The sequence below is a fragment of the Xenopus laevis genome, chromosome 6L (genome assembly GCF_017654675.1).
Source record: "Xenopus laevis strain J_2021 chromosome 6L, Xenopus_laevis_v10.1, whole genome shotgun sequence".
In the NCBI taxonomy this organism is placed as follows: Eukaryota; Metazoa; Chordata; class Amphibia; order Anura; family Pipidae; genus Xenopus; species Xenopus laevis.
In genome coordinates this window covers 131,858,299-131,867,798 of record NC_054381.1, presented here as the reverse complement: position 1 = coordinate 131,867,798, position 9,500 = coordinate 131,858,299, and positions in this window count along the sequence as shown.

Genomic DNA, 9,500 nt, shown 5'->3' with positions numbered 1-9,500 from the left:
TTGAATTTCCGCCATTGCTACTCAGCAGCTTGTTTATATGAACTATAGTAGTGTTTCTGCAGCAAAACATTAAAACTTAGAACTACCTTACTTTGAATTTTATTGTCCAGTAAAAAGTTTTGAAAACGAGTGCAATGGTCAGTTAGCTGAAAGGGTAGAGTAATTTGACAGGTATGCAGTATTCTGCAGCTGTTAGCAAGTTCCAGCAAGTTCCAGCAAGTTCCATATAATTAATGTCATTATTTCTGCAGAGATAAAGCAATTTGCTAGAACAGTAATGAGCTGGCACAAGATTAAAACCAGAGTTCCAAAGTTCCTTGCCATTATTATCAGAACCCATTTCAACACCAGCCACCAGTCTGACATTAGATATAGATATGATAAAAAAAAATGTAAATGTCATTAAATATAATCTTTGCCTAATATTTTATTTTAAATATGTTCAAAGATGGAGTATTTTTGTGTCTTGACAACTAATGGAAAGAAACTCTAAATTTAAGCCAAAGGATCATGACAGTGCTTGCAACAAAGGCTTAAATACCTTATCAGGCAGTGTCTGGTGCAGGTAACTTTTGGCAACATTGGTAATAGATGAATTTAAGTGGCACTCACATGGTTTTAAAAAATAGGTACAGTATGTAGGCTTGCACTTAATGCTCTCAGCTAATTTCCTTCTGCTCCCCACATCTCTACCTCTTTTCTCCTGAAGGTGAATACATAAGCAATACACACCCTGATTGGTCAAGCAGAACTCAACTTTCACTGTTTGCTTATGAAAAACAAATGGGGTAAAGTAAGAAAAGGTTTAAAGATTGTCCACATTGAGTAATCCACAACAACTGATCAGATGATATGGGTAACACAAGAAGTAGCAAACTTAAGACTCCACTTAAGACTCCACTTAAGACTCCAAATTGTTTCCAAAGTGCAACTGGATCTATAAAAATAATTTTCACCGGGATGACATAGAATATGAGGGCTTATTCATAAAACGTTTATACCAAGCAACAATTATTCCCTAAGAAACACTTGAATAAGGCTGTATCTGTCTGGGAGCATCAATATCACTTTATCATGGCTCAGAATTTTGAATTCTGAAATCAGAATAGAGAGAAAAGTAATGTCCTCTTGGACAAATAATACTCTTTGTAAAAGTGCAATGAATCCATATCATTAAAACTCATACTACTTTTTAATACTACGTTGTAATTGAGAAGAATTTTCACATTTAGTTTAATCCCCCCCCCCTTGTTGTCATTGTCATATGTTCATATAATGAAGGAAGACTAAAAAAATATTGTCATATTAAAACATGGCTGTTAAAATAATTCTACCATAGTTCCAGGTATATGCAGAACAGTAAAAAAAGCATTCAACCTCAACTTTCATTCTAATTGGCTTTGGATGCATCTAAGATGGTGAATTGCAAGGTCTGGTAACAACTTATCTTAATGAAATATTATTACAGGGTCTAATAAACTAATTACAGAGGCTTTTGTTAGAAGTATAACATTGTGAAAAATGTGTTCTTGCAAGGCATTTATAAAAATGGTCTGGTCTTTTAAACTTAGGCATACATGCTTTGAAGCAAGAACACAAAAGATGTCTCAGATGGAAAGCATCTTGAGCGAGCACCCATCATATATGGTGCAAAACAATAATGACACTATACTTTCAAGTTCCTGATTGCTATAAAATAAAGGTTTCTGAGTAATTTGAAAAGAGAATATGCACTCTGTCTGGAAAGTGGAAAGTCTGTACTTTAGCAGAAAAAGGATAAGATGACATTTGAAGAGATATTTTGATGACTGGTGCAATGTAAAATAAGCGAAGCACTTGCAATTGCTGCAAAATATATACAGTGACATGATATCTGCTTGCTTGTTTGAAAGTTGTGATATCCAATTTCCAGGGAGTAGAGATGTGCAAATTAGTGATTATTTGATTGGCCATTTGAAGCAATCTGGAAATACACAATTTCCATCTGAATTGAGGTTGGAATTGGTGGAAAAAACATTTGCAGTTTAATTTACTCACCCATGGGTATAAATAACAAAAGGGCTTTAGTGCCTTTATTTTATTGTGATACACTTATATATACAGCCCTGCATGTGTTTTTTGGAAAAAGGTGGATATAGCTCAATAAGATATCCAGGTTAGGGTCAGGGTAAGAAGCCATCATTCTGTCAAATCAGATACATACTGTAGCTTTAGGTCAGGAAGACCATGAATAATATAAAAAACATATATGTTGCATTTTTACCCCTAGTGCAGTGCTACAATGATACAGCATCTACTGCATCTACTGTATGTTGGTCTCCAGAGACTCTGTGTTGTGATCATATCACATAAAGTGAAGGAGCCAATATTTAATGAATATTCATGTTTCTGTTTAATTGGCACGTGTGCTATTTTTTTTTAAAAAGAAAGGCACAAGTGCTCTACCATAGCTTGACCCTAATGGCACTTGCAAAATCTTGTAGATATTTTGAGTGGGTGCAATTATGCTGGACCTCTTCATAAAATGCTGCATTGTGGAAAAAACATGGCAGATTGTAGGCTTTGTTTGTGCTTTGCACTCAGCTGCCATTAGCAGATGAGGTCTATTAACGGTTGGTTATGCCTCTGGCATATATACATCACCCTTTTTCATTTTGACCCATAAGCAGTATAGGTTCTTACTCAGGAAATCATAAAAAAGAAATTACAATATTTAAGGACAATATTTTTCAAGATCACTTCTTAGGCCACTATGTAATCGATTCATGCTTAATTGAAGCATCTGGCACGTAAAGTGACACCCATTTTTTCATTCAACTGAATGTTGCTACAAATGCAGTCTGCTGTATTATTAAAAAAAGAGGAAAAATAAAAGGAATACTGCAGTGTGAAAGAGAACTTAAATAACTGTTTACATTTTTGTGATTTCAATAAATAGTTGAGAACCCAGTATCTATAATTTGGTGTATATTAAAAAAGACTAGGGGATCCATTTATTAAACTTCTTTTTTTTCTGCTTGAGGTTTTTAGGGGGAAAACTGTAAATTATTTTTAGACATTTATCATGCCATCTCAAACCTGTTGAGGTCATGTAGACATCAATGGCAGATATCCTTGAAGTTACTTTTTGACATCATGATCTGCTTTGGATAATCTGGAAAATTCAGGTTTTTTGGTTGATAATCCGATAAACTCGATACAATTTTCAGAGCGTTAACTGTACGATTTTATTTGACGCTCGATTTTGTGATGATGCTTTGTCACTCCGATTTTTTTTTTGATTAAAATTATTGATAAATGAGTTCATATCATGGAAGGGAATTTGTTTTCCAAAAAAAATTTATTCATTTGAGTTTTAGTAAATGTGCCCCTAGGTGCATGCTTATGCTCTAATGGAGACATATGAATAATTATACTTACAAAGTATTTACATAAACAAATACAAACATTATATATACATTACAAATATTATGTATAAATAATTAATTAATACGGAAACAGTGGAAAGCATTTACGGCAATCATATGTGGAAAGATTCACAAATCTCTATTCCTCCATACTATAGTATGGTAGACTAAAGACTTGTGAATTTGAGATACTCTATAGTGTGTTTTTCTTTTGGATTTAATCCTTACTGCTACAGTCTTTTTTATCTTAAACTTCATCCTTCCATTCTAAGGGGCCAGTGATTTGTGGCTTATTAGGGTCAACTTAGTCTCTTTAAGATCAGGGCAAGTTAATATACCAAGGCCACAGTCTCGGTTACCCTGTCCTGCCTTCCTCTTTGTGGTGTCTAGGGATGTAGCGAACAGTTCGCCTGCGAACTTGTTCGCGCGAACTTCGACCGTTCGCGTCCGCCTAATGTTCGCGAACGTTTGGGAACGTTCGCAATTTGAGTTCGCGACCATTCGACCGCTAAAATTGAACGATTTCCATTCGTTCGAATGATTTCCATTCGTTCGAACGATTAAAATCCCTCGACCGTTCGATTCGAATGAAAATCCTTCGATCGAACGATGAAAATCCTTCAAACGTTCGAATCGAACGAAAAATCCTTCGAACGTTCGAATCGAACGATTTTGCGGGTGTTCGAAGCTCGCGAATGGTTCGCGAACCGTTCGCATTTTTTGCCGGTGTTCGCGAACGGCGTTCGCGAACACCAAAACGGCGGTTCGCTACATCCCTAGTGGTGTCCCAGACTTAGAAAACAACAGGCAGTTCGTTTTGGGACAACTCCACCTTCTTATGTTTCATTACATCCTCTCTCTTTTCTGCTGACCGTAGCATTGGTATTGTTCTTACCCAATTGTGGTCATATTTTAATCTAATGGGATCTTTTCAATTAATTTAATTTCCAGCATTCTTTATATAAATACCAGCACTTGATTAATTTAATATACCTTTCCAATGTGTTTTTAATAATCCTCACTTAATTTAAGCATTTTTCCCAATTAATTGCACTCCTTTGATGAACTTTGTCATTTTATCTTTTTATCTTTTTCTGGTTGAGTTCAACCATGAATTGTTATTTAATGTGAGAGTGATAATTGATTAAACCACTCAATGGATATTATGCACTAATTGGCACTTTATAGTATTTATGAATTATTCTAAAATCAAGTAGTTGATCAATTAATTAATTAATTGATTGGGCCCTTTTTTCACCTTAACTTATTTATTTAATTAATTTATTTAAATCTTAAGAGATTTAACGTATGCTGGATATTGATTAGGTTGTTACCTACGGGGTACTTTTTTCTTTATAATTTTGAGTGTTTTTCTTTTGGTCAAAAGCTTAAAAAAGGGCCAATACGGTACCAGATGACAACAAACCTGGCCATTTCTGATTGACTTTGCAACATATTGGGCTGATTACGGGGTCAAAATATATTATAAAATATAATCAAATATCAGTGGTAGTGACGAACAAATCTGTCCCGTTTCGCTTTGCTAAAAAATTTGCGAAACAGATTGAAAATGGCATCAACATTTTTTTTTTTTACGCGCAAACTTTTTTTGCTCCAAATGCATTAAAGTCAATGTGCGTTTTTTCTTATGGCGACTTTTTTGTAAAAAATGCATTAAAGTCAATGGGTGTTTTTTTTCTTATGGCAACTTTTTTGTCCAAATGCATTAAAGTCAATGGGTCCCCATATGATCTGATTAATCTCAGCTGCCGAGTGCCGAACGAACATAGTAAGGTAATTCAGCCAAACTGACATGTAGAGGGTTTTGGAAAGGTGGAACTTTATGTATGTCTCTTTTATTTTAAATTGTAACCACTAGGGTTTCTGTAATTTACAGTATGCTGTCAATTGAGAGCTCAGAAGGATTTATTTTACCATCTGTACCTGAAGGACAAAATATACAAAAAATACTAAAATTGGCTTTATTTTTTTATTCTTTTAATGCAAATTAAACAAAAAGGAGAGTAATAATGCTTTAATACCCCTGCATTCTAAAAACTGGAAAAAGTATTTTTTAAACAGGCCATGTAAGTCTAAAAAAACCTCCTTTGTACAAAAGATAACATACACAGTTCTGATGTTAGGGTGATTGTGTGGTGTATTTATCAGAGGCTTCTTGGGTAATTTCTGAGCCTTTATACTAAAGATCTGCCTCCTATTTTAGCCTTTTAAAATTAAATATTTGAGAACTTGTATAATTTGTTTGTTGTCGTTTTTACCTTGCATTTTTCTTGCTGTGCAAATTCTCACCTTCACTGAAAAAGAGAAAATATTAAATTCGCATAGCAGAAAGGAACAAATGCATTGTGACATTTTACCATGAAAATTACTTTGAATTGGCCTTTCCTGGGAAAAAAAGTTTCTACAAAATTGGGTCATTAGAATGTAGTTTTCTGTAAATTACTTTTAAACTGCACTTCAAAAAAAAGCTATTGCAGTATTTTAGGATTGCACCATGTGAACTGGGATCATCTTTATGACGTATGACAATTCTATTTTATAAAGCTCGACTTTATTTATTAGTATTTTGGCCAATTTGTCTTTCTAAGGGCATCCAAGGTTCATTTATCATTCCTGAAATGGTAGATATCTGTAACTGCATTAGGAGATACAGGATAAACAAGAACAACAAAAAAGAATTATCCAGTCCTATAGTCCTCTAATATTTGCATACAAATTATAACTGGCAGTAATAACAGATTCTCGAGTAAAGTTGTCATACTAGCACATTATTGGAAGATGAACTGGTAGATGATTTAACCTAATTAATAGTTGACCTAAGGTAACATATCTAAGGTTCCATGGAATGATTTCATATGACCTAGTTTCTAAATTTAAAAACATAGGAACTTATGAGCCAAGGTTATCTTGATTATGTGATGACATCCAAAATTACATAAAAAATGAAGCTGTGTTTTATATAAAAGATACATATTTACTGCCCAGCAAACTGGAAAAATACATTTCCAATCAGACAAGGAAAGACAAGATAAAAAGTTAAAAATAAAAAAGATATTATAGCTTTCGAACAATTAGATAAATAACTGTGTTTAATTAAACAGTTTTTTAATACCATTAATATGCAACATAACACTTATTAATTGTCTAAATACCTTGATTAAACATATGATAATACAAATGGGCCTGTTTGTACTGCCACATCTTTCAAGTACTTTACCTAATTCAAGGAGTGCTGTTATGTGAAAATTTGTCTAATGGAAGCCTTTGTGTGGACAGCCTCTGAGCCTCTGAATTAACTAAATTTACTTTACAAAGATTTCCATTCAATAATCTATTGTGCTTTGTGTCATTTTTCTCTGCCTCCAACACCTAACATATCCACAATCTGTTCGTAGCGCTTAAACAAAACCATTTTATTTAGGCACAATTTTACTTAGCAGATGCATAACCCCACATGTGAAATGTCAATTATGTGGGATATAGGGACATTACCAAGAAACAATGATTACGTAATTAAACATACTACAATGGATTATAGCATAGTTACACAGTATAATAGAAAAACTATACATGTCCATTAAGTTCAAACTTTTGTCTAAGTAAATATTGGCAAACTTCATGGAAATTGACTGAAAAAATGTGAAGCTGTTTTAGGGGGGTGAAATACCTGCCTATCTAAGATAATATATACAATTCTATTGAAGTTCTTTGGCATTATCCAGACCTGGAATGGCAATCTGTGGATACTGGCCAGAGGGGCTGCTGCAAAATGCAGAGTGATTGGTAGCATGGGTATTTAAAAAAGGTAATGTAACCTAGGGTATCCCAAACCCAGAACAGATTCCAAGGTTCCGGTTATGGCCCACTCTTCTGCCTATAGCAGCCGCCTTTGGCTTCAGGTGGAGCCTTCGGCTACTGAGATAATGCCAGGTATTATTGTAGGAGGACCAGGGAGAAAGTACTCAGCGAGTACCGGAACCAAATATGTATGTAAGGGACAGGGGAACTTGTGATGCAGACAAGAACAGGCCGGGTCAAACCAATTGGGCAAAGTGGTACCAAATTTAGAGAGCAGAGACAAGGTTGAGGTCATAGTCCATAGTCATACTGGAAGCAGATGTGCAGCACCAATTTAGAATCCAGAGAATAGTCAAAAACAGGCAGGGGTCAGTTCAGGCAGCAGATTGCCAAAGTCAGGGACAGCTAAGTATCAAAACCGAATATACTAACAAGAGACTTAGAAACACACATAGGAACTTTGGAAGGAACCTTTCCGTTGGGCAATCAACATTAGGCAAGGAGCCCTTTAAATATTTGAACTTCGCGCCACTGCTCGATGACCTACCGCTGCGCTCCAAATAATGCCAAATATACTGTGTAACCCGGAAGCGATAGAATAGACGTGGCGCACAGATCACACAGGAGGAAGCGGAGGGCATCCCAGCAGGCGAGGTGGCGGTCATCCCTGATGCCTGCCACTTAATTTTCTCACAGGTAAGCTGTGTGATTGGAATCCATACTGACTGCTGCATGGCAATTCAGAATTCCACTTTTTTATCAATATACCATGTCCATTGGTAGCAGACATACATTTATTTATTCTTTATCATTGGTCACTTTTTCATCCATGTTGGTTGTCCAAGCTTTCCCATCAGCTTCATCAATAACTTCATCAATATCAATATCTAACTTCATCCATCAAGTCTATCCCTGCTTTTCACATAGGGATACATTCTGTCTTTATAGGGTGGTACACAGTGCATCTACAGGTTGATATATAGCAATCAGTATACCCACAACAGTTTCCAGTACATACAAAGGATGACCACTAGACTTCCCATTATACCCACAGGGTGAAATGTTAACACAAAGCCTCACATCCTCTGTAAAACCAAAAGAAGATCATCATCACCCATACACCCAGGAGTGTCTCACGGGGGTTTGGGCCTGGATGGCATTGATGCTGGAGAACTGTTAATTAGGAAATAAAGGTTATAAGTAGCAGAATCACTTTAAAATCTATTAATAAGAGAAGTGGTTCCTCTGGGAGATAGAAGAAGAGAGACACATTCTGAAGATCAGTTAGGGTAAGATTTGTATACATTTACATACAATATTGTTTACCAGTAGTTATTTTACAAGTGTTCACAATACTATAGGTTTCTTAAACTGGGCAGGTGCCCTGGGGTGGAAAGAAGCAGGACAGGAGAACACATAATGCATATTTGTTTGCGTTGATATCCCCACAAGGCCAAAATGAGGAGTTTTGGGGTGTTCTCATAACCCTTTAACTATTGAGGTGTGAATGATACAAGAATGTTTTACCTTGCTATGGGGTAAACAGCAGCATGATTTGGTTCCCAAAAAGCCTTGCAAACCATGGTGTATATTATTTCTGGAGGGAATTCTTCTTAATACTCCAGGTCTCAAAAAACTGTAAAAAATACTACTAAACAAGCTGCTTAATAAAGCTCTCACTTTGCCTTATAGCTGATAAGCTGGGCAGATGAGCACCATATGTTACTGGTAGCTCTGCACACCATATATTCATACATATTGTATATTTATACGTATAGTACGGTATTTCCTCTTTTAACAAAAAACTATTTCTGCTCTTATTTGCTCAGAAAATAACTGCCGATAGTAAATCATCTGTACATTTTTTATCTCTCTCTATGATATCCCAAATTGCTCACAGATTGAGCAAAAATTAATATTTATGAAAAATACAAAAGCAACAATCATTTGAAGAGCAACATTTGGTTGCATAAAAGATTCCCCTATTTAAAATTGAGATTGGACAAGAAGAGCTGTTCTGGCTTTGTGAAAGAATGCCCCTGAAAACAATTAATATAAATGATTCTTGGGGTTTAGTGCCAAACGTACAGCCTGCAGATTTCTTTTGAACTACATGTTACTTTTTTCAGCTCTTAAACTTAAGCTCTCTAAGCAAGTTGCACATCATTTGTGCAATAGCAGAGATTACTTGAAAATGCACATTTTTCTGATTCATAACACCTGTTTTCCTTTTGTGTGTAAAAGGTGACCTCCAGGGGTGTCTCAGGAATCTGG